The 27,669-nt window shown below is 39.1% G+C and overlaps 1 non-coding gene across 1 annotated transcript; it reads left to right on the top strand.

Annotated features, from left to right (window-relative positions):
- Positions 1-1,078: 1,078 nt before the first annotated feature.
- LOC141634724 (small nucleolar RNA R71) lies at positions 1,079-1,185 on the top strand. Its single transcript, XR_012539449.1, has one exon. It is a non-coding gene; the product is annotated as a small nucleolar RNA R71 (small nucleolar RNA).
- The last annotated feature ends 26,484 nt before the right edge of the window (positions 1,186-27,669 follow it).

Raw genomic sequence — 27,669 nt, 5'->3', positions numbered from 1 at the left:
TCAAATTTGGGTTTGGCTTGACGACTTGGAAAAGGAAGTCTAATCACAATGGGCTCCTTCTCTTTGGCCTTGTCTTCATTTTTTTTTTTAACCTTCTTCTTTTGATGATTCTCCATCTTTGGAGTTTTGCACAATTTCTTCCTTTTCACTAGCTTCCACAACTTCATCCTCAACTTGCTTTTTCGGTGCTTCATACCTTGTACCACTTCTCAAGTGAATGGCACTAACCGTTTCATGTCTATGGGGATTACTTTGAGGTGGTAATTGCCCCTTTTGTCTTTGTGAGCTTGAAGATGCTAGTTGAGTCAATTGTGTTTCCAACATCTTGGTGTGAGCTAGAATGTTGTTGATGGTGGTTTCCTTTGCTTGGCTATCTTTTTGCATTTGGGTGAAAAATTCTTGTTGATTCTTTTGCATTTGGAGGACCGCTTTTTGGACATCAAAACCTTGGTCATTTTGGTGATTGTATGGATTTTGATTTTGGTAACCTTGGTTTTGATTGTAAAAGGGTCTTTGATTTTGGTTTCTCATGGGTGGTGGAGTGTATGTTGTTTGAGGGTTTTGAACATTTTGGCTTTTGTATGAGAGATTTGGATGGAACTTGGTGTTTTCATTGTAAAAATTTGAATAAGGGGTACCACTTTTGTATGCTTGGAAAGCATTCACTTGTTCGGTTGTTCCCCTACACTCACTTGGGTCATGACCCAAAGTTTCACAATTCTCACATATCCCACTTGGGATTGATGAGGATGCCGTCATGGCATTGACATGATGCTTCGATGATTTTGAGTTTTCCTCAAGTCTAGCCATAGCTTGTTCAAACTTCAAGTTGATTGTATCGATATGGGAGCTTAGTTGGGCACCTAATTGAGTAACGGCGTCCACTTCATACTTTCCTCCTCTAGTGGCCTTGCGAGGCCTACTATATTGTGAATTGTGGATTGCCATCTCTTCAATTTTGCTCCAAGTTTGGTTGTCATCAACCTCGGTGAACATCCCATTCGATCCCATATTGAGAATGTTCCTAGAATCTTCATATAAACCATTCCAAAATTGTTGCACCAAAAACCATTCGCTAAGTCCATGGTGAGGACATGAGCGACAAATTCCCTTGAACCGCTCCCAAGCTTCATACAAAGACTCTTCATCCCTTTGCTTAAAATCCGTAATTTGAGCTCTTAGCATGTTGGTCTTTTCCGGTGGGTAGAATTTTTTGTAGAAAGCTAGAGCCAACTTCTTCCAAGAATCTATTCCAAGGGTGGCCTTATCAAGGCCCTTCAACCATTGCTTTGCGGTGTCGATTAAGGAAAAAGGAAATAAGACCCATCTAATTTGGTCTTGAGTCACACCCGTTTGAGAGATAGCATCACAATAATCGCAAAAGGTTTCCATATGAGAATGAGGATCCTCACTAGGCATCCCCCCAAATTGGCTCCTCTCAACTAGTTGGATGAAGGCGGACTTGGCAATAAAATTTCCGGTGAGATGTTGTGGTGTAGGAGTACCATTTGGTAGATTCTCCTCGGTGGGTACGGAGTGTGACGAGAATTTTGGCATTGTAGGTGGATTTTGTGGGGTATTGTGTAATGGGTTTTCTTCTCCTTCTATTGCGAAAGGATTGACAAACTCACTAGTGGGTTGAACAACTTCACCAACACCTCTCAAATTCCTCCTAACAAGTCTCCTATTGTTCGTCAAGGTTCTTTCGATTTCACGGTCAAAAGGTAACAAATCACTTTGTAACCTTCTAGACATGCAAAATATCAAACAACTCAAAAACAATTAGAACAAACCTTGAGGAGTTTTACTTCCTCAAGGCGAAGAAAGACACAACTAATAACAAAAAGGAAATCTAAGTCAAACAAACACCGTCCCGAATCGGCGCCATTTTTTATGCGATCCCGCTAAGTGTTCACAAATTAAGATGTGGTCGTTGGTCACGGTCGAATCAAAACACAATTTATAGCTTAACAAGCAACTCTACAATTAGTAAAGAGGCAAGTAAAGGTCGGATCCCAAGGGACGGGAGTTGAAATGAGATTTCTATTGTAACTAGTGGTGTATAAGGGGTGTCACAAATTGGGTTGATGTAGAAGGTTACTAAACTAGAATAATAATGAAAATAAACAAGCAAGATGAATAAAAAGGGGTGCAAACAATTGATTAAAGGCACTAGGGTGTCATGGGATCATAGGGGAATCATGGGATATGATCATACAAACATGTTCTCAAATTATAAGCAAGCAATTATTGTTGTGATGGATTGAGTTGGGTTATATCTTACAATCCTAGGAAAGTTTGGGTCCCGAAGCCGAATCGATTAGATTGTACAACACCTACAAGTCGACTTAATCTTCCCTACTCAACAACATGCATGGTCTAATGAGACTCGAGTTGGGTTATGTCTTACAAGTCTCATTGAAAAGATAGGAGATGATAGTAAATGCAAGGATTCATAGGCTTAGCATTTCATCAAATATAACATGTGCATGAGTTGAGATCAAAACAAGCAAGCAAATAAAACATGAAAGCATATTAATTTAAGCATGAATCATTCCCCATGTTGGTTTCCCCTAATCACCCATTAACCCTAGCTAAAAGACTACTCACTCATTATCATGTTGATCATGCTAGCAAGGTTGTCAATCATACTAACAATATGAAACATGATGAACAAATAAAAGTAATTAGCAATAATTAAAAAGGGATTAAGAGATTATACCTACTAATGATTCCAATAACAAAGCAAGAATAATAGAAGTACTTGAATGCTAGATTGAGAGGTTTTCAATCTCCCAATAATAACCCAAATAATCTTCAATTACCCAAAATAAAGGATGAACAAAAGAGAGATTAAAGAACTAAAACTTGGATTAAAACTTGATTTATACTTGATTACAATATTGAAGAGAGATTTGATTGATATTAACTACACTAATTATTGATAAGAAGAACATGCTCCTCTAATTAGCCTAATGGGGTATTTATAGTGAAAATTAGGGAGGATGCATTAGGGTTAACTAAGGGCTAAACTAGTAATTACACTTTTTAAGTTGAGCAAGGAGGACCCGGTATTTTCTGAGAGAAGGGCTTCTCTTTTCGTAGCTTGAAGAAGACAATCCATGCTGTGAAGAAATCCGGGCGGAATATGGTCGGGACGGACGGATTTGGGCGGTGGAATCCGAGCGGATTCTGGGGAATCCGGGCGGATTCTGGGGAATCCGGGCGGATTGTTGAGGGGGAATCCGAGCGGATTCAGGCACGGGACGCTCGGATTGTGCAGGGGCTGGACGGGCGGATTGTTGACAATCCGCTCGGATTGTTGACAATCCGCTCGGATTGTCAGTCAGCATAGCAACTTCTTCTTTTCTTCCCTTTTCTTCATAAATTCCTTGGGGATTTCCTTGGGGACTCAAGGATCTTTCCTCAACATTGCTCTTCTACTATGATATGTACAAAGGCCTTCTAATCTTGTCTCTCCTTGATGCTTGGTCATTGAATTTGATCAATTTAGTCTCGTTTTGCCATGAAAATGCAAGATTCTTACTCCTTTCCTACCAAGGGATCAAAATCTCAAAGAATATGCAAAACAAAGGACTAAAGATAAGAAATGACCCAAATAAGCACTAAAAAGCATGGAAACAAGGCTAATTCGGGGGCTAAATATGCGCCAATTATGGTCACATCAGTGTGAATAATACAACACTTATAAGACCTTGTTTATTGGAAAGTAATAAACGCGGTATAAGAAAAACTGTTGTGTTTTGTTCCCAACCAGACAACGGTTTTGTGTGAAACCGTAATTGACTAGCACTATCTACAACGGGTTAGAAATAACCGTTGTCTGTAATATTTTCATGTTGTTTGATTTTCCCGCCAAGAAATAAAGCATCATTTTTATATACATAACAACGGCCGGAACCGTTATAACTGTATACGTTCTGAACAACGGTTTGGGTATAACCGTTTTATTTTATATTTCATTGTGTTTGATTTTACCGCCAAGAAATAAAGCATCATTTGTTATATGTCAGTTAATTACAATATGTTTCTTAGAAAATCTTGCTTATTTCCATTAATTTAAAGAATTACAAGTTTACTTATAAAGAGTACAAACTACCACCATACATAATAAACTAGGTAAATAACAATTAGAAGAAGAAATTTGACAATTAACTTAAGCCATGCGTCATTATTTTTGAGTTCTACGATAACCATGGTTAACTTCTTGCATTCTTCTTTTGCCTTCAATATTTCACTGTTATTTCCTCGCTTCGATTCTTCAAATTGATATAGTATACTTCTCACTTGATTAATCTCGATATCCATGCTCTTTTTCTCATTCACTAACCTGTTTATAATCTTCCTCTGCCACTTAGTCATTGCTTCATCAACCCACTTGAAGTAATTGCATCCATGCATTTTAGTTTCGGAATTATAGAATTTGCAAGTAAGAAACTTTCTTCCCGGATTTTGCAAAGTCCAAAAAGTCCGCAATGCTACCGGAACTGAGAAATTACATGCCCCTGTTGAAATAAAGGAAGAAGAAGAGCTACCACTTGACATAATTTGAGTAATGAGAGAGAGAGAGAGAGAGAGAGAGAGAGAGAGAGAGAGAAATGAAGAAATAAAGAAAGAAATAAGGTTATTTAAAATAATGTTATTCAGCAATTGTATAATTTAACACGGTTCTTATAAGAACAGTTGTAATTATCTTATTAATATCTTTCAATTTCCATTTATTTTTAGAGGTGTTTGTGATCTAACACGGTTTTTATGCACTACCGTAGTCATTATATTATATGTTATTGTTTCATTTATTTGTCTGTTCGTAAGTTATTTAAAATCTATGTTAATAAGCATTTGCATGTAATAAAGAGTAGAACAATATATTAAAACGAGCATATTATACAATGGCGTAAAAAAAAGAAAATAGTACAACAAGGGGGAAAAAAAGAAACACAATAAAAAATAAAAAAACAATAAAACAAACAGCTAACTAATTAGTACATTAATCAAACACCCTAACAGGAGTTTGACTAGGAGGTGGTACTGAGGATAAACATGATTATAAATCAAGCTTACGACAACGCCATCAAGACAGGGATCAAAATGAGGCACTTCTTCGTCTTCCCATGATTTCAGTACATTAATAAAATTGTACGGAATGAGCCATCTCATCAGATGAGGGTCCTTAGTGGTGGCAACCCATAAGTGAGGCCCAGCGTGAAGATAACGATCCTTAGGGTCGTCGCTATAATAGTCACTTTTGCCCCTTTGATGGTCACGTGATGCATACCTTGCAGCGAGTTGTTTTGCTTGGCGAAAATCGTCAAGACCATCCCCTCGAAACACGATCAGAGCATATCCAAGAAACCCACCACCAGAAATCCAAGCCGGGTAGATTGCCCTAACATTTGAAAACACATTCTCAATGAGGATGTCCCTCAGTGGGTAAAGAGACTTAGAAGCTGGATTCCCAGCAGCATCGTGTGTGACTGGGAAGTGAATTATGCACGTAATCGGGTTGATATAGCGGGTTACCGATTTCTGAGGAGGTGCGACTACGGATGATGAAGACGACGACATTCTTTTAATTATGATATGTATGTATATGTAGATTATTTAAAAAGTGAAGTAGAAAGGTTAGTAATAATAAAGTGATTCTTATTGTTACTGGACATGTGATGTTATTTATTGTATAATAAAGCTATAATTAATTGGATTAATTTTATCCATACGTTACATTCAAACTTGTCTTAATTGTGCATGTATGCATGAGGTGAATAATGGTCAAACAAACAATAATGATAGGGCATGCATTGGTAAAACCACAAACTTTTCACCTTTCACAGTGGGTCTGTATTTACAACGGTTATAAGAAGAACCGTTGTTTATTGGTGTAATATGACAACGGATTTACAATAACCGTTGTTGATATATGAAATATGATAACGGCTTAACAAAAAACCGTTATCATTTTGTATTATACATACGGTCAAACAATCAATACTGCAACTTTGAATCAGAAAAAGTAAAAATTATAGGGCATGCATTAGTCAAATAACTAACACTAGAAAATCACAGATAATTAAACAATTTTTTTTAAAACGGGTTCTATCCAACCGTTGTTGATATATGTAATATGATAACGGTTTAACAAAGAACCGTTATAATTTTGTGTTATACATATGGTCAAACACGCAATACTACAACTTTGAATAAGAAAAAGTAAAAATCACAAGGCATGCAGTAGTCATTGGACAACGGTTTTTTTATAATCGTTTTGTTGCCACTAATTGGACAACGGTTTTTTGATAACTTTTGTGTTTTTACTCATTGGACAACGGTTTTTTGATAACCGTTGTAAGTTAATATGTTTAACACGGTAGAGTTGACCAATTCTTATTTAACTTGTACCGTTTCCAATACAACCCAAACTCGTTATAAGTAGAATTATAATTTTCACAATCTTAACTTGTACCGTTTGCACTTTCCAATTCTTAACTTGTTAAGTCCTCCATTAATTTTCCACATCAATTATGTCGTCAAGTTCATCAACTTATAGTGGTTCATATTATTCATCCACTGATGATGATGAAGCATCATATGAACCTCTTGTATTACCCCCAAGTAGATTTATGTACGCTAAACCCTTTACGTGCATCATTCACAATCTCCCGTATACAGAGGACGGGCATGGAAAGGCTATACTCTCGTATAGCCTTCACTAGTTAATAGGTTTGATTCAGTTAGCCGGATTGAATTTGGTTCAAACTATCTACCCGGACAATGATGCGCATCATGGCTTCGGGCGGTGCGCCCTCATCGAGTTTAGGGGGTGAGGAGCGGGAATGCTTTCGTCAGGCTCGCAAAATTGAGCGGGCATTCTATAACAATGACTCTTCGAGACTCTGGTTTGATCAAGATGAACAGCTGGTAGGCTCATATTTATGGGTTGCGAATGAATTTGACCGTCTCCTACTACTTCCGATTCTGCACCGCCAAGGTCGAATTGCCGAGCAGGGGACAATGTCGTTGCAATGGAAAATCGACTGTGTGGATTGGGATGAAGGTGAAAGAGACATATATGGTGATATTGTTTCTGAATTCTAGAGTATGGGGTAACAAAAAACATACTCCCTCCATTAAACTCCACACTACACATTTTCTTTTTCACGCTTGTCAACGCTTGTTTTACGCGATTTTTTTTCTTTAGCTTAATATTTTAATGTACTCTTAAAAACCTAAGTCATTATAATAAAATTTTGATATTTTCTGGTGATATTGTCTCTGAATTCCAGAGGATAGGGTAACAAAAAACATAAATAATAAAACATTAATTCAAACCACCACCATAATCCAAATACAACTTACAATGCCCGGTAATAATTAGAGACTTAATTATTAGAATCTAATGAAGTATTAGGATACTCATTATGAATTTCGTTATATAGCAAGTCGTAGATAGGCCCTTCATTATCACCGGGAATAGGGGTGTTTAGAATAGACCGAACCGCAATAAACGAACCGTAAAACCGAAAAACCGTCCATTTTTAAGGTTCGATTAACCGAACCATTTCGACAAAGCGGTTCGTTGAACCGAACCGTTAACTTTATTATGGAAAAGGTTCGGTTAAGGTTCGCAATTTTAGATAACCGGTTAACTGCGAACCGAACCGTTTCACAAAAAGTAAGCAATAAATTAAAATATTATATAAAAAACTGTTCTTTCGTTTAATTTTCTTAGTGTATCCAAATTTAAAATTTCTTAAATTGCTTAATGCTAAAGTTTAGATTATTAACTTTATTGTTGGGTATAATATATAATGAGAATTTAATTAAACTACTAGAAAAAATTAACGAAAACTGAAAAAAAAAAGTAATATAGAACGATTATCGGTTAACCGGTAACCGAACCGCTAAAAACCGTTTAAAGTGGTTAACCGAACCGTTTCTAACCGTTTCAAACGGTGCGGTTTAGGTTCGGAGTTTTGCCGAACCGAACCGTGTGCGAACCGAATTAAATTAGAGGTTCGGTTAACCGAACCGCGAATGAACACCCCTAACCGGGAAGCGCAGGTAGAATGGTCTCTCTCTCTCCCATGACATAGGCACGGTGGCAAGAATGTGATGCTTCCTGCAATGTTTTAGCAGTTGATGTTCAAGATGGGTCGCAACCCATAGATAAGGGCCTTGTTGTTTATCATCCGAATAGAAGTCCTCTTTCCCCGCATCTTCCCCCGCAAATCTAGCCCCTAATTTTCATGCCTGACGAAAACTATCATGGCAGTTGGCTTCGTCAAACACGATAAAAGTAAAGCCTACAAAACCTTGCTTGTTTGTAGACACAGGGTACACTTTTTTAACCGCGGTGAAACCGGAGTTATGAAGCATTTGCGTCAACCACCCAAAATTAGGGTTTAAACACTTTCCATTCGCACCATAATAAACCGGGAGATTATGGAGAATGCAAGTAAAAGGCTGTGCGTAACAAGAATGTGATTGTAGCTCAGATACACCAGCCATATTTTTTTAGAGAGAAATTTAGAAAGAAATTAAAGAGTAAATGTTTGATAATTTAGAATTTGACCTAAAACATTATGAATACATATTTATAAAATTATTTTGGTCAAATTGAGTATTAGTGGTCAAATTGAATATATATTAAAGTTCAGTTTTAAATGCAGTAATGAAATTGAAAAATCTAATCAAATACTAACAACGGTTGAATTAAAAAACCGTTATCTCATAATAGAAAATAATAACGGTTACAAAAAATCCGTAGCTATAACATAACAACGGGTAACAAAAACCATTGCAGGTGTTAATTTAGTAACGGTTTTTGAAATGCCGATATCTTAAACTGGTAACGGTTTTCTAACAATTGTGGATAAGAGTGATTCTATAACGAGTTTTTGGAAACCGTTAAAAGTTTTTGACAACGGTTTGTTAAGAAGCCGTTGTAAAATTATAATAACGGTTTTCGAGGGAAACCGTTATTCCTATTAGCGCGGTCTAGGTTTCCGCCAATATTTGGAAAACGGTAATCTAAGCGTCGTTATTAAATGCATTAAACCATTGTGATACGCTCCTTATTGATTGCCAGATTTGGCGTAGTGTAAAGAACATCCTTTATGATTCTTGAGGAGGATTGGGGATTCGTTCTTATGTTTGGATGATATACTAAGTTGTGTGTTGAAGGGTTGCACAAACTCTAGTTTCCAAACCTATAAGGATTTATTGAAATCCTAGGTTGATTTTATTGACTTAGGAGTTAGTGACTAAGAAAATGTTTTAGTTTCAATCATTGCAAGTTCTACAAATAGAATTTGAGTACATTGTGATAAGATGGTCAACATAGGGACTAAGAGTAGATCCCTCTACCATAGACTTTATCACAAGTTATATGATAACAGTGGGACCATCTTCCAAGTATAAGAGCCCAAGTCTAGTAAGAAGACTAGACATATACTTAGATAAATTCATGTCATTAGAAATAACATTGAATAGAAGGAAATAGCAATTCATAAAGTTGGACTGTATGGATACATGGTATATCCAATTACCAAGCTATATTGCAACTTAACTAGTGTAGAATGTACACTATAGATTATAAGATATGAAGTAGTAATAAGTGTTGACTATTCATATATGATAATCACATTTATCGTTTGAGTTTTTTTAAACTCATACATTACTTTGTTATATCCAAATGGGTTGTTGAGAGAATATTGAACCCCATTGAAGTGAACTGGATTGACATAGTATGCGCCCCTGGTTACTTATATGAGGTGACGTCTCGAAGTAACTAGAGTTTGATGCGATTGATGGCAAGTTCAAGTGCCATAGAGTCATATGGGATGACTAGTCGATCACATAGGCAGACTGTTTGGGACACACTATCGGGCAGTGACCGCTTATATAGTTCTGGAAATTCAAAAAGCCTAGTCGTGGCAAGACCTACTATAGTATTCTTATGAGTCAATTCTTTTGACTAGAGATTATTCGCCCAAGTTGGCACAAGTTTCTGATTGGCTTTGATTTATACTCTACGACTGTCGTAAGTGAAGTCAAATGAGTATATTTTGGGTCATGATGAACTGTGGCTATACGAAGGGAATAGTGCGATAAGAATTGTCCACCCCCTTGTCAGGGTTGTTTGAAATCTCAGGGCCACTTGAGGAGTAGTAAACTGAAAATGCATGGCCACGCTCGGAAGGTATCTACGGTAGATAATTCCGGTTAGACAGATACTCTCCAGATCGAGGAAACTAGTCAAGATATGATCAAATTCAAGTACGACCTACAAGGCACCTTGCATTGAGTGGGACATTGTAATAGGACAAGAGAATTGGTGACTCACACTTGTCTCGGACAAGTGGGAGATTGTTGGAGTATGTGTCCTCAACAATAGTGCGATCACATGTTTAAATCTCAAATTAAGAAAACGTAAGGGATGATTCATTTATATAGTCAACTGATCAACATTAAGCAGTAATGATTGGCCAACTAGAGTTTGACATTGCTGTCGTTTGACGGTGGTGAACAGTTGATCCCTTAATAAGGTCACACCTATAGGACAATTTCCTTAATAGATAAGTTGATTAATTGTATGTTGATACAAGTTAATCAATTCCCTAAATTTAAACAATTTACTTTGTGAGTGAGAATATTTATATCTTATTGTAATTTGATTAAATAAGATTTATTTTAGTAATTAAAATATTTTATTGCTAAAATTCGTTATTGTTTGTGAAACAATTAAATTAAGAGTAATTCATTAGTTATAATTGCAAAATGTTGTGAATTATGATTATATGACCCATTTTATTTATGTGATCAAGAATTACTAGACAATTTGTTATATGTAAGTTAATTAATGTATATAATGATATTTATTTGATAAATATGCATTAAATTAATTAATAACATGTTTCATACTACATGTGACATATTGTGTGACAAATGACAAATTTACAAAATAAAATGGAAGTCCATTTTATCCTAATGACCGAAAAAATGGAGGGTTTATAAGTTTGTGGGTGTTTTCTTTAATTGATTTATAAAACACAATCATAACCTATTTGAAGTAGCCTTGCATCTATAATTCTTGTGAAGAACAACAGGAAAAGGGAGAAGGCCATGCATTGGCCTTCCACCAACCCCAAAACCGGCTCCCCCCTTCATACCTAGAGAATTGGTTCTCTATTTTCCATTCATACAATATATCCTATAATTCCAATTCTCCTCCATCATCTCTCTAAAATAGTTTTAGAAACTCTAAAAAAATTGTTCATCTTTATTCTAATATTATCATAAATATCATTACTAGTGTAGTAATACATATTATTAGAATCATTTAAGGATACTAATATATAAATCTAGTTAATTTATATATATTAGTTTTAAGGGAAATAGTCTTGGGTGCAATTGTTAAGGAGTATCTCTATATTTGAGGTTAGAGGATCATCCATACTTTTAAGCTCAAGAACAAATAAGGAAGGTATCCTTATTTGTGCCCTAATTTTCGAACCAATAACAATATAAGAACCATTATTTTCTTATTTTATGTCTTATTTAATTATGCATGCACTAGATCTCTATAAACTTATATAAATATGTTAATTAGTTCACCATTAGAAAAAAGTCTAATAATAGGTATATGAACCTAACACGACTAACCTTGACCAATTGAAACGGTACTACCTTTAGAATTGGATAAAACGCGCCTCACGTGACACGCGTGCCGCTCTTGCGACAAGAAATAAAAATGGGCCCTAGCCCGCTAAAAAGCTTATGACATTTTGCTCTTGCGTTTTGACATTTTGACATCCTCATATCATCAAATAAATTGAAATGCATTTCCTTAGGAGTAAGTTTTTTGTTTTGGTAAAATGTAAGTATATTAAATAAAAGGGTATCAATGTACAAAGTTTATATGATCAGATTACAAATGATTCTTGCTTTCTAACCATTCTATATCAACTATTCTCAGCTGGTTTTTATCCCTCTCCCTTATTCTAGCTTTCATGTCATTCATGAGCCCTTTTGCAAGCCCTTTTCCTTAGGAGTAAGTAACGCACACGCTTATTTTTTCTAAGTTCATTACAAGCTCTTGCTTCGAACATTTATTCTTTTACATTTTTTCAAACTACGTACAGGGTTTGATTTCACTTTTTCTAATGAATACGTAGGCAATCCTTTACTGGATACAACCCATCATTTCAAGATGTAAATATAAAGACATTTGCATGTTGTATTTGAAATTCGACAAGAATAAATAAAGAAAATTTATAAAAGTTTCATAACTAATAAATCATTTATTCATTACACCTTAAATAATAGTAATACGTCAAATACATATAAATTAAAAATGCTGAAAATTAAAATGCTAGGCTAGAATTCTAAAAACCTTGCCATTTATTACAACTCAAACAATAAATAATACTATAAAATGACTAAGGTTACTCTGCCATTTTCCCCTTGCCTTCGTCGCCTTTGTCACATTTCTTGTCTCGACCACGAGCGGGACGCTCTTGCGTTATTTCCGACCTAATCACTAACGGTCGTTCTCGTGGTCTAGCTTTCCCATTTCGATCCACCACCATCTTCTCGGCAAGAGCATTCTTTGGTTTCTTCGACGGACGGACAACCAGATATCCGGCCTCTTCTTCCTCCTCAGTTAGGTGCTTTTGGTTCTCCTTCGCCACTTCACGGATCTTATAGTCTACGAGCTCGTGCTAATAGACGAAGTCAAGGAAGGGAGAATTGTGAAAATATAAGCTCAACCAAAGCCTCTATTTATACTATTCGACGTTTCCTAAAATCTGCAGAGAACCGACTAGCTGAAGAGAAGACGCAAGAGTTTCGTCTCTTTGAAGGATTGCTCATGTTGCGCCTCTGCCCCAGGCTATTTTCCTCGTTTGACAACCGTCGATCTTTCCTAATCTGTTTTAGTTAAAGTTTCCTATTCCTAAAGGGACTTAATTCGAAAATTTCGATTAGTTACCAAAATTTATGTTTCCTAATCTTTTACGGCTTCGCTTTTCGAGGAAAAATCGAATTTTTGCCAAATACGCAAACTTACTCATTCTTATTTTCTTTTTTTTTTCGGGAAATCATTTCACTCCCTCTTTTTAAAAATGTTTATGACACACTTAGACGTTTCTTTTGAATTCTTTTTTTAGGGTGTAGCTGATGTGACCATTATTTGCGCACATTTAGTCCCCTAATTGAGCCTATTTTGCATACTATTATAGCATTTCATGGCCATTTTATTCGTCAAAACCTTCCTATTTGCTTTTCTATCGCATTTCATATGTTTTGTAGAAAAGGAGATAATAAGGCGGAAATTCCCGTCTTTCGTGCATATTTGGAAGCTTATTGATGATATTAGATGGACTAATATGAAGAGGAGGTAAGAATGATGACCAAAGACGTAGGAATAAAGTGTATATAGAAGGATCAAAGGGTTAAAAGTAAGAATGACGAGAGGGAAGGCATTATAAGAAGAAATCGCTCGAAAACCGAATCAAGAGTTGCTCCTTTGGCTCTGAAAATATGCTAGATGGAACGGCGTCGAAAAATCAAGTGATCTAGGCTTTTGAATCACTCCAATAGGAGTCCGGATGAGAAAATGACGTCCGTTTTACAATCCGAGCTCAAGATACAGCTCAACCCGCTCGGGTCAACTTCAACCCGCTCGGGTTGAAGCCCAGGACGCCCATATTTCGCTCGGGACGGGCGTATTCCTGGACAGGAAACTTTTCCTTGCTACGTGAACCACAAGACGCCCGTCTTGCTCCAAATCCGCCCGTCTTCCCCTGCTCCAATCCGCCCGGATTCTCCCAAAGACGCCCGGGCAGAGACCACCGAATCCGCCTGTCCCGACCCAAAGACGCCCGGATTCCCTCACAGCACAATTTCGTCTTCTTCAAGCTTCAAAGAAAGACGCCCTTCCTTCGAAAAATACCGGCGTCTCCCTGCTCTAAACTCAAAAGTGTAATTACTAGTTTAGCCCAATGCATCCACCTAATTTCCACTATAAATACCCCATTTTGTAATAATCAAACAATCAAGTTTTATTAGATTAGAAAAAAGGCTCTCTTAGTAGGGAATCCTCCTAGATTAGATTAGGAGTAGATTAGAATAGATTACTCTTTAATCTTTCCACAAATTACACATTAATCTTTCCATAATTATTGTTCAAATTTATTATTCAAGTTTATTATTGGGTAATTGAAGATTATTGGGTTATTATTGGGAGATTGACAACCTTCCATCAATCATCAAGTTTCTTCTATTATTCTTTGCATTATTGTTTTGGAATCTCCATAGGTATAATCCTCTTAATCCTTGTTTTAATTATTGTTAATCTTTCTTACTTGTTCATCATGTTTTACCTTGTTAATATGATTGACAACCTTGTTAACATGCTAAACTTGATAATAAGTGAGTAGTCTCTTAGCTAGGATTAGTGGATAATTAAGGGAAACCAACATGGGATTGATTCATGCTTAATCTAATATGTTTTCATGTTTAAATTGCTTGCTTGTTGTGATGCCAACTTTATGCACATGTTATGTTTGATGAAATGCTAAGCCTATGAATCCTTGCATTTACAACCATCTCTTATCTACTCAACTTGACTTGTAAGATATAAACCAACTCGAGTCTTGTTAGACCATGCATAGAAGTTGATTAGGAGGAAAGTAAGTCGACTTGTAGGTGTTGTACAATCTAATCGATTCGGCTCCGGGACCCAACTCTTCCTAAGAACCGTAAGATATAAACCAACTCGGTTCCCCCACAACATTAATTGCTTGCAACCTTGTAAACATGTTTGTATGATCAACACCATGAATCCCCTATGACCCCAAGATATCCTAGCACTTTTAACCATTTGTTTACACCTTTCCTTTTATTGCTTGTTATACTTTATTGCTTGCATTAGTCTAGACACAACTACAAACCCAAACAAATTGTGACACTAGCATAAATTGAGATAGATAGACTTAGAACCCAAACCACACCGTCCCATGGATCGACCTCGACTTACCGCTAACTAGTAGTTTGTTGAGTATTATAAATGTGTTTGATTGGATGTGACCCGACGACATCACCCCATCAGTAGCACTTCCTACCGTCCGGTCGCGTCATTTTGTTCATTTTTGGGCACTTTTTTCATTTTCTTAATTTCTTTTTCTGCGCTAATTTAGGCCATCTTAATTCTTTTTACTATATGTTTTTCTTGTGATTGCCTATGTGAATTTCGACAGCATGAAGGCGCAAACCGTCACATGCCAAACCTGTTTTTCAAAGCTAATCTGCAGATACAACAAACACCAAGCAACAAAGGCACACAGGCCGTCATATATAAGACCAAAATGCAAAATATACATCAAAATACGGGCTCCTGCCCAAAATGACATCCGAAATGTACAAATGTACAAACATAAGTCAGCACAAACTAGTCCTAATGACCCCTCATCTCAGCCACAATCGCCTCAAGGGCAGTGGTCTCAGCATCTCTGGCCTCGAGCTCTCTCAGCAAACGGGCCGTCTCCTCCTGTGACTGCGCCAGCTCGGGCTCCAGGTCACGCACCCTCTACACAGGAAAATGAAGTGATACTTCACTTTACAAAATTGGAGATATAAAAATAAAGACGGATAGAAAAGGTTCATACCTGTCGGCCCCGAGCCACCTGTAAGTGCCTCAATGGTTGTAGCTCGCAGCTAGTTAGCCATCCTCCACAGCTCCACATGCCTGGACGGTGCCACCTTCATTCAAATATATAGAAGGTTCAAACAAATTTATTCCTATGTAAAGAAGCATAAAATACTAAAGACAGCCAAAGCTGGGGGATTACCCTCCTCACAACGTGCTGCCACTCGTCTAAGGCAGCGTCGGTCACCGCCTCGCTGAAAAACTGGATCTCCGAGATCACTGTCATGCCCGCTGAGTCGGTGTACTCCAACATATCTGGAAAAGCTGGGGGCTCGACGCCCGCCACCTCGATCTCCTACAAAACTGAAGTGGTTCATTATTTGCTAATCATTCATCATTTATCAGATTTATCAAAGACGAGTAAACGGTAATTATGCTTACCATGATCGGCCAGTACGCCAGCCTCCGGTGAACAAACCCAGCGTACTCCTCCCCGGGGAGAAGGAGGGCGTCACCACTCAGGTCAGCCAGGTCAACTGCCCTCTCGCCTTTGAGGGCTCCCTAAACAGTGTCCGAGGAGGGTCGATGGGAACCGTAAAGGCGTCACGAGAGCACTGCGGAGTCAAACCCTCACCCAAGTACCATACAGGCCTCATAGGTGTCGTCAATAGCAGCCTACTCGAACTCCGAGGACGGAGAACCTCAGCCATAAAGGCTGGAGCCCCAGAGTCGCTCTCGCAAGGCCGGGGCACCCACTAAAGCAAGAAAACGAGGGGTCATTCCTATGATCATCTCTAAATAAAGGGAAAATGAAATGAAGATCAAAGACACGCTGTTTAAACTCAGAACATTCACGCCCCTCCGACAAACATCGTAAGAAGACCGCTGGCTCTTCTGACGACACACTACCCAATCCCTCACGATGGGGTACGCTCTCGGTACGTCAGCCGCCCTCGCAGGTGCAAAGCTATGGAAGTAAGAGTATACCCACGCCTGCAGGCAAAATAATAATGATTACAAATCATTTTCAACAAAAATGATCTTTCATATTTTCAGGAATGGTTCATACCTCCAAGAGGAGTCCAGGACCGGCAGTGGTAGGAGAAGTCCCCTTCTCCATTAGCTCCGAATGAACCATGCCCTCAGGTAGCGCATAAGGATCGCAAAACTAGGAGTAACCTAGTCCTAGCGACCTAGGCTACTCAAGTCAGAAAGAAACAGAAGAAGCTTCGTCGATAGCCTCTCCCCCTTGTCTCCGAAGTAAATCGAAGACAAGAACCACCACAACCACAAACGGCCCGCTGCTCAGCAATACAAGGTGGTGGAGGCACCATGCGTCCATCCATCCTCACTCTCGCCGGAACCCTACCACCGAAATAGTCTCTGACGTAGGATCTCGGCACCAAACCAGGAACCTGGGCCGCACCCGCAACCAGGTTCCAGCTAACCAGACTCCTCACCTCGGCCGAGTCTACTCTCATAGCCGCCGACGGCCACACAAACGGCTCCTCTCCACACGGTATATAACACCCCCATTTATTTAGAACCCTTTAGCTAGACATTCCCAAATAAATAGGACTGTTACCATCTCGATTTCCCGAGGTAGTGAATAACAAAGTCCAACTCACCAAAGTACTTTAAATAAAAACATTAATGATTACATATGTTTTACAATTTTAATCAACTAAAACTTAATATAAAAATAAATACAACTCGCAGCAGAAAATAAATAAGTGATATAACTATATATGTGATCTAGACTTCATCTAAGGTTCCAAGTTTGGCTCTCATCCCAATGCTCCCAAGTCAGCTAATCTTTGGTACCTGTCAAATCTGCTCCCCATAAAACGGTTCACCGCAGGTGTTCACGAATACACAGTCAACCGCGAGGTTGAGTAGGAATAAATACTAACAACAAAAACATACGATATAAACCATCCAATTTCCTTTTTTATTGCCCAACCCCCTGACAACGTGCTCCTTTCTTTCACTTAATCATTACCCTAATCTTCCCGCCAATCCCTGGCCGGAGCAACCTCAACCCGAAGGTAAGTAAACACACACTACATTACCAAAAGGTAATGTCTGCCTCAACATATAGTTGAGTAATATCCACTGGATGGCCTCGCACCAACTGGGCCTGCGAGAAATCACGATTTAAAATCGTCTGCCAGAATAAATCTGAAATACGTCACCCGAAGGCTCTTACCATGACGTCTGCCAATATAACCGCAATAATAATCTACATCACCACGAAGGGATGTCTGCCAGTATTAAACTGAATAACCAATGCAATAACAGTAACTTCATCATAACTAATCCAACCAACATATACAATATACTTCTCCCTTCCAACAATTTCAATGATATCAACCAACACAATTCTCATAAGATCAATTCACTTTAATATAAATTATCCAACAATCATTATCGAGTAAACGTTGAGTAGGATTTATCCCTACCTGGCAAGCAAGCACTCCAATTACGTAATCCAATAATTAAAGCTCACAAATCCGATTATAAACTCTTCACAATTTCCGTCACCAATATAATAATAACAATTACAACAATTATAATTACTAACTTTATTTATTTATTCATTTATTTATTCCTTTTATTTAATTATTCAAATTAATTAATTATTATAATTATTAAAGGTCACGATATTAAGACCCGACCCAATACAAAACCGAGTCACCCAAATAAAAACCCGTCACAAAAAAACAACAAACACCACCCTATACACCGTGTAAACCGCGTGCAACCACCCCCCATAAATACCCGCCAAACCAACACCACACACCACCAAAGCCACCACCCGTCATGCCTACCTCCTCCTTACACTACGGCCCATCCAAACACCCACTCACCACCCATCAAACCACCACCAGCAACCAATAAACCTACGCCCTAAACCACCCGACACCAACAAAACCCCTCTGACACACCCACAAAACCCGTCCCAAAACACCCCCTAACACCACTTATGTCGCCACCTACAACCACCACCCAACTCACCAGACCACCCTCGACAAAAGACGCCAAAAACCACCCCAACCCAGACCTCCTACAACCACCAAAAACCCCCTCAAAAACCGCCTGCCCAAACACGGGTTAATCCCTTGTTTTCACCACCACCGCCACAACCCACCATCTCCGGCCACCAATACACCACCAATGTGGTCGACTACCTTCCCCCGTCACATCCCCTCTATACCCAGGTCAAGACAAGGTCTATTAGGGGTTCAATTACCCATTCGAATCCCTCACAACCAAACCCGCATAACCCCCTGACCAGCCACCTTTATCCGCCCCAAACACCTCCCTATCACGGTCAATGACGGTCAACAATGGCCAGGTCAGAAACTTTGCAGTCCAATGTTACTATAGGTCCAATTCCCGAGTCCTATGGTGGTCTATAGAAGTCATACTATCGATCTAAAGATGCTTGCATGAAAAGAATATAAACCGATTTAAGATGAATAATTACCTCGAGTTGATTAATTGATTTATGTTAATTCCTTCTTCTTCCGTCTCCTAAAGCTCCTTCTTTTAATTTATGAATTATTTCTCAGATTTAAAGTGGTATTTATAGTGTAAGATTTAGAGAATATGAGGTCAATAGGAAACTCCTTATTCTAATTAGTATAGGAATTGTCATTATAATTATATCATTATTATTATCACATATTATTAACCTTACCATAACTAGGATTTCCTCATATAATATTTACTAATTTATTATTGCCATAACTTTATTATTATTATTATAATTATAATTACCTTTATATATTATCATTTCCTTATTATATTATTATAAATTTCCTGATACAAATCCCGATTATACTCATACCAATTTAATAAGTTTCGGCCCATATAATAATAGCACACGGTCCAAAGCACAAATATTAGCCAAACCCATTTCCCGACTTGAATTATTAATTATTCATTTAATTAACGTCTTACTTGTATTTATTATTAGAAATGTCATTTAATCAATTATTAAATTAAATAAATTATTCTTATAAATTATTATTAAAATACGGAGTATTACACGGTAGACCCGAGATCATGTCGTAGTCCTCCAAGGTGACCCTGATCTCTCCAAAAGGCATATGGAAAGTCGAGGTCGTGTCCCAGAACCGACCAAGAAAGGCTTGAATCAGGCTGAGGTTAGCCTAAATCTTCTTCTCCTTGATCTCTCTCTAGCCTCGTACCACCCAAGGCTCCCCGCTCGATGATAGCCTTCTCTTCCCCGACATCTTATCTTCAACATATGGCCCCTTTTTGGCGTTCTCTTCGTCCGAATCGGCATTTTCTCTTCAACAGACTGCAGACAACCACGATATTTTGTTCCTCGGTGAGAATTCATGATCACTAAATACAGTTCATGGGCTTCTCCTTTTTTTCGGAATTTCGCTTGCGACAATCTGAGTGGATTTTCTCCTCAGCGGTGCCAAGGACCCGCCGTTTTCTATCAAACACCTTTTTTCCTCAGCGATACTAAGGACGCGTCGTTGTCGATCTATTATTTTCTCCTCAACAGGGCTAAGGGTGCGCCGTTGTTGACTTATCATATGATTCTTTCACACGGGGGTTAAGTTAAAATTCTCCGAGGAGTATTTGCACCTTCGAATCCTTCACCCAGGGGTGTCTCGGGTATGGTTTCTTCTTATGGCTGGCGATCTTCCTTACATAGTCTAATAGGCTTTAAACGACCCTCCCCGATAGTCGACAGACTCTAAAATATTCCCGACGATAGGACCTTTGTTCAGACCCCTTGAGCCGCCTCGCATCGCCATAGTCGTCAGGTTGTAATCTTCGATTGACCTGATGGCTATACTTTGACTTTCGCCTTGTCCAAGCCTCGATCAAAGTGGGGGCTCTGTAAATACCTCATTTCTACACCTCCCGTCAACTACCCAGTGATGATTGGGCCACATGTTTGATACGCGGAATAATTTATGACAGTCCAATAGTTCATCGTCAAGTGATAGCTCAAACACTCGAGTCAACCCCTGGGTCATTATCTACGCACCGATACAGTCATTTTGACAGTAATTAGAGTTCATTTTGAGTCCGGGTCAAAAACCGCTTCATTTTCTAAAAACCGTTTAAATGCCGAGTCGGAATATTCCGGAATGTTCTAGAATTCTCTAGATATTTATTCCTAATTAAAATTAATATTTTAAGTAAAATATCTTCCGTAATATTGTGTTTTATCGAATAAGGAAGTGTAAGATCTACCGAAATTCCATAATAAAACGCGGAAATCTTTCTTGCCAAGAAGGAAACCTCTGGGGAAATGACGCAGCAACTGTTGTCCCTCTTTGAAGGATCGCAGTGGTTGCTGCGCCTCTTCTCCAGTCCTCTTTTCGTATTTTTCAGAATATTTTCAAGATTTGTTTCCATATCCGTGTCATTCCTAAACTCTTCCATACGTTTAGTATAAATAGAGGCCTTTGGCCTCCATATTTGGCACGCGAATTTTTCGCCCCTTTTCTCTCTCTCTCTCTCTCTCTCTCTCTCTCTCTCTCTCTCTCTCTCTCTCTCTCTCTCTCTCTCTCTCTCTCTCTCTCTCTCTCTCTCTCTTTGTATTCTAGACTACGCTAATGCCTTTCGACGCCTACGTTCTTAATCAATCGACCACGTAAGCTCAGATCATTCTGACTCCCAGACACGTTGCATAGATTGACCAATTTGACCAACTCCACCTTTAATTAACCTAATCAATCTATTAAATCCTCTAACGAGGGCACTTTCCACGCATATTCGAGTCGAGCAATCACTAAACGATAACTTTAGTCCATCTCGTTTCGTCAAACATGTAAGTCTAAGGGTGTAAAATCCCATTTTATTACCGTACTTTTATTTTGTGTCCATTAATGTAAATTTATATCAAGAGCACGTTCAAAAACCGATTTAAAATCCACCTTTTAAAACCGTATTTATAAAACAACAGAAGTCGGATGTCGAGAAGAAACGCAGCAGCAGCTGCGACTTCTGGAAAGATCACAGCTTTGCTGCACCTCTTCCAGAGGTTGCTTGCTGCTCCTGCTCTTCTTCTTCTTCCTCGACTTCCTGCAAAATTTCCTCTTTTCTTATTCTTTCATTTTCCTTCGTTCTTTTGTTGTAGTAGATAAATCATAGTTTAACAAATCCTTTTTTTTTTTTTAATTATAATGCTTAGTTCGTCCTTAATCCCGAGTAATTCAATACTTGCAGGTTTTCGCCGTTTTAATTCAAATCAATTCGTCGAGGTTTCGACTTGTTCATGTCGAGGTTCTTGAGTCCCAATTTGATACATAAGTTTTCTTCCAAATCTTATTTGTCTAGTTTCGTCTTAATCTAACCTCGAGTTTCGCCTTTTTGTATTTCCGACACGAGCTCATCGCATAATCATGTAAACCGCTGTAATTTCTCGTTTTAATTCGTTTTATGACTTGCCTAGATACAAATAATCGGTTAAAGCACTTCAATTCGAGTCTAATATCAATAATCCATCTTAAATCTACCAACGAACAATAATAGTGTTACGATTCTGACTTCACAGCCAAAACCCAACTCGAGAACAGACACATGAAGTGCTGCGCCTCTTCCAGAGGATGCGGCAGATGTTGCTGCTGTTCTGGGTTGATTTCTGCCCCTGCACTCTTTCTCGCTTTGACGTAGCTCCTAATTACGGTTTAAATCAACTATTATTCGTATTATCACCTCTAATCTGATGTATTTTCATATTTTAATTCTAATTTTAATTTTTTTATTTCCTTCTTCGAAATCCCATTTTTGAGTGTGCTATTCACGTAGATCAAATAAAGCTTGTAATTTTAATTATTGTAATTCATTCTTTTTTTAATCGTTAATTATAACTATGTATGATTTAACTATATGGCATTCATATGTATTGAATTTAACATTTATTTTGACTAAATTGTTTGCTAAAATACGTGTTAACTGACATAGTCTAATTCTATATGCTAGGATTAATCCATGTTTGTTGCATTGCATGCATTTCATCGACGACATATCAAATATAAAGAACTTCCCTAATGATTAGTAGAGGCCGCTATCGAGGCGGGCGGGATTAGGTGTTCGAATTAAAGAACTTCCTAATACGTACCCTCACTCCTTACTCCAGCTATCTCTGGACATCCGTGTCCATTGGTATCTCGAGAGTCATTATAGACGTAGAATGCTAAGGGTAACGTGTTCTTAGTATTCATGTCATTACTTTATGCCTTGACATGGCACCAGGTATTTGAACGGTTTCTAATTTTTCCATAATAAATTGGTGGCGACTCCACAAATGCAGGCTTATTCAACCTTTCACCGGTCTCAATGCTTCACAAATCGGTAAGGGCCCATGACGTGCTTTAGAAAACCAAGGTTCCGTGGAAAAAGTGTCGCCGCCTCAAAACCACAATGTGCGGATGCGCGCGGCGCGGGTGGCCCATGTTCACAGTAAAGCCCGTGAAAGGTTTGGATGGGTGTGCTACGTTCAATTTAGCCATTACTTGCAGTAAAGCCTGGCGATGAGGAAATGAACGGAAAAGGTTCAAGAAAATGCATTCCTATGTAATGAAGCATAAAATACTAAAGACAGCCAAAGTTGGGGGCTTACCTTCCTCACAACGTGCTGCCACTCATCTAAGCCAGCGTCAGTCACTGCCTCACTGAACGAATTGAAATCCGAGATTATCGTCATGCTCGTCGAGTGAGTGTACTCCAACGTCTCTGGAAAAGCTGGGGGCTCGACGCTCGCTACCTCGATCTCCTACAAAACTCAAGTGGTTCATTATTCACTCATCATTCATCATTTATCGGATTTATCAAAGACGAGTAAACGGTAATTATGCTTACCACGATCGGCCAGTACGCCAGCCTCCGGTGAACAAACCCAGCGTACTCCTCACCAAGGAGAAGGAGGGCGTCACCACTTGCGCCAGCCAGGTCAGCTGCCCTCTCAGCCTCTGAAGGCTCCCTAAACACCGTCCGTGGAGGGTCGATGGGACCCATAATGACATCACAAGAGCACTGCCGAGTCAAACGCTCACCCAAGTACCAAACAGGCCCCATGGTCGTCGTCAACAGTAACCTACTCGAACTCCGGGGATGGAGAACCTCAGCCACAAAGGCTGGAGCCCCATAGTAGCTCTCCCAAGGCCGGGGCACCCACTAAAGTAGGAAAACGAGGGGTCATTCCTATAATCATCTCAAAATAAAGGGGAAATAAAATGAAGATCAAAGACACTTACGCTGTCTAAAATCAGGGCATTCACGCCCCTCCGACAAACATCGTAAGAAGACCGTTGGCTCTTCTGACGACACACTACCCAATCTCTCACGACGGGGTACGCTCTCGGTACGTTAGCCGCCCTCACAGGTGCAAAGCTAGGGAAGTAAGAATACACCCATGCCTGCAGGCAAAATAATAATGATTACAAATCATTTTCAACAAAAATGATCTTTCATATTTACAGGAAATGTTCATTCCTCCAAGAGGAGTCCAGGACCGACAGTGGCAGGAGAAGTCCCTTTCTATATCAGCTCCGGACGAACCATGGCCCTCATGTAGCGCGTGAGGACTGAAAAACTAGGAGTAACCCAGTCCTTGCGACCTAGGCTACTCAAGTCATAAAGAAACGGAAGAAGCTTTGTCGATAGCCTCTCCCCCTTGTCTCCAAAGTAAATCGAAGACAAGAACCACCACAACCACAAACGGGCCCCCTGCTCAGCAGTACAAGGTGGTGGAGGCACCATGCGTCCATCCATCCTCACTTTCGCCGAAACCCTACCACCGAAATAGTCTCTGACGTAGGTAGGGCCGCACCCGCAACCAGGTTCCAGCCAACCAGACTTCTCGCCTCGACCGAGTCTACTCTCATGGCCGTCAATGGCCACACCAACTGCTCCTATCCACATGGAAGACCAGAGATCATGTCGTAGTCCTCCATGGTGAACCCGATCTCTCCAAAAGGCATGTAGAAAGTCGAGGTCTTGTCCAAGAACCGATCAAAAAAGGCTCGAATTAGGCTGAGGTTAGCTTGAATCTTCCTCTCCTTGATCTCCCCCGAGCCTTGTACCAAGGCACCAAAGGCTCCCCGCACGATGATAGCCTTCTCTTCCCCGACATCTTATCTTCAACATATGGCTCTTTTTTGGCGTTCTCTTCGTCCGAATCGATATTTTCTCTTTAACAGACTGCAGACAACCATGACATTTTGTTCCCCGATGAGAATTCATGATCACTAAATACAGTTCATGGGCTTCTCCTTTTTATCGGAACTTTACTTGCGACGACCTGAGCGGATTTTCTCTAAGCGGTGCCAAGGACGCGCCGTTGTCGATCAAACACCTTTATTTCCTCAACGATGCTAAGGACGCGTCGTTGTCGATCTATTATTTTCTCCTCAGCAGTGCTGAGGACGCGACGTTTTCGACTCAACATATAATTCTTCCTCACAGAGTTTAAGATAAAATTCTCCGAGGAGTATTTGTACCTTCGAATCCTTCACCCAGGGGTGTCTTAGGTATGGTTTCTTCTTATGGATGGCGAGCTTCCTTACATAGTCTAATGGACTTTAAACGAACCTCTCCGATAGTCGACAGACTCTAAAATGTTCCCGACGACAGGTCCTTAGTTCAGACCCCTTGAGCCACCTCGCGTCGCCATAGTCGTCAGGTTGTAATCTTCGATTGACCTGATGGCTATACTTTGAATTTTGCCTTGTCCAAGCCTCAGTCAAAGTGGGGGCTCTGTAGATACCTCATTTCTACACCTCCCGCCAACCACCCAGTGATGATTGGGTCGCATGTCTGATACGCGCAACGATTTATTATAATCCGTAAGTTCATCATTAAGTGATATCTCAAACACTCGAGTCAACCCCTGGGTTGTCATCTACGCACTGGTATGGTCGTTTTGACAGTAATTAGAGTTCATTTGGAGTCCGGGTCAAAAACCGCTTCATTTTCTAAAAACTGTTTAAATGCTGAGTCGCAATATTCCAGAATATTCTAGAATTCACTATATATTTATTCCTAATTAAAATTAATATTTTAAGTAAATATCTTCCGTAATATTGTATTTTATGGAATAAAGAAGTGTAGATCTACAGAAATTCCATAATAAAACGCAGAAATCTTAATTGCCAAGGAGGAAACCTCTGGAGAAATGACGCAGCAACTGTTGCGCCTCTTCGAAGGACCGCGGTAGTTGATGCGCCTCTCCTCCAGTCCTCTGTTCGCATTTTTTAGAATATTTCCGAGATTTGTTTCCGTATCCGTGTCATTCCTAAACTCTTCCATATGTTTAGTTTAAATATAGGCCTTCGGCCTCCATATTTGCCACGCGGCTGTTCCGCCCCTTCTCTCTCTCTCTTTGCATTCTGGACTATGATATTGCCTTTCGACGCCTACGTGCTTGATCAATCGCCCACGTAAGCTCAGATCATTCTGAGTACCAGTAACGTTGCATAGACCGACCAATTTGACCAACTCCACCTTTAATTAATCTACTAAATCCTCTAACGAGGGCACTTTCCATGCATATTCAAGTTGAGAAATCACTAAACGATAACTTTAGTCATCTCGTTTCATCAAACATGTAAGTCTGGGGTGTAAAATCCCATTTTATTATTGTACTTTTATTTTGTATCAATTAATGTAAATTTATATCAAGAGAACGTTCAAAAACCAATTTAAAATCCACCGTTTAAAACCATATTTATAAAACAGCAGAAGTCAGACGTCGAGAATAAACGCTGCTGCGCCTTCAGGAAGGATCGCAGCTTTAATGCGCCTCTTCCAGAGGTTGCTTGCTGCTCCTGCTCTTTTTCTTCCTCGACTTCCAGCAAAATTTTCTCTTTTCTTATTCTTTCATTTTCCTTCGTTCTTTTGTTATTTCCGTATATAAATCGTATTTTAACAAATCCCTTTTTAATTACAATGCTTAATTCGTCCTTAATTCTGAGTAATTCAATACTTGTGGGTTTTCGCCGTTTTAGTTCAAATCGATTCGTCGGGGTTTCGACTTGTTCATGTCGAGGTTCTGCAGTCCCAATTTGATACATAAGTTTTCTTCTGAATCTCATTTATCTAGTTTCGTCTTAATCTAACCTCAAGTTTCGCCTTTTTGTATTCTCGGCACGAGTTCATCGCATAATCATGTAAACCGCTGTAATTTTTCGTTTTTAATTCGTTTTATGACTTGCCTAGATACATATAATCGATTAAATCACTTTAATTCGAGTCTAATATCAATAATCCATCTTAAATCTACCAATGAACAATAACAATATTGCGATTATGACTTCACAGCCAGAACCCAACTCGAGAACAGACGCATGAAGTGCTGCGCCTCTTCCAGAGGACACAACAGATGTTGCGCCTGTTCTGGGTTGGTTTCTGCCCCTGAACTCTTTCTCGCTTTGACGTAGCTTCTAATTACGGTTTAAATCAACTATTATTCGTATTATTACCTCTAATCTGACGTATTTTCATATTTTAATTCTAATTTTATTTTCCTTTTATTTTCTTCTTCGAAATCCCGTCTTTGAGCGTGCTTTTGACGTAGATCAAATAAAACTTGTAATTTTAATTATTGTTATTCATTCTTTTTTTTATCGTTATTACTATGTATGATTTAATTATATGGCATTAACATGTATTGAATCTAACATTTACTTCGTCTAAATTGTTTGCTAAAATACGTGTTAACCGACATAGTTAAATTTCACATGCTAGGATTAATCCATGTTTGTTGCATTGCATGCATTACATCGACGACATATCAAATATGAACAACTTCCCTAATCATTAGTCGAGGCCACTATCGAGGCGGGCGGGATTAGGTGTTCGAATTAAAAGACTTCCTAATACGTACCCTCACCCCTTACTCGAGCTATCTCTGGACATCCGTGTCCATTGGCATCTCGAGAGTCATTCTAGACATAGAATGCTAAGGGTAACGAGTTCTTAGTGTTCATGTCATTACTTTC

Source organism: Silene latifolia, chromosome Y (genome assembly GCF_048544455.1).
Source record: "Silene latifolia isolate original U9 population chromosome Y, ASM4854445v1, whole genome shotgun sequence".
Taxonomy (NCBI): Eukaryota; Viridiplantae; Streptophyta; class Magnoliopsida; order Caryophyllales; family Caryophyllaceae; genus Silene; species Silene latifolia.
The sequence above is the reverse complement of the archived record's forward strand: the minus strand, read 5'-3'. Positions and strand labels throughout refer to the sequence as shown.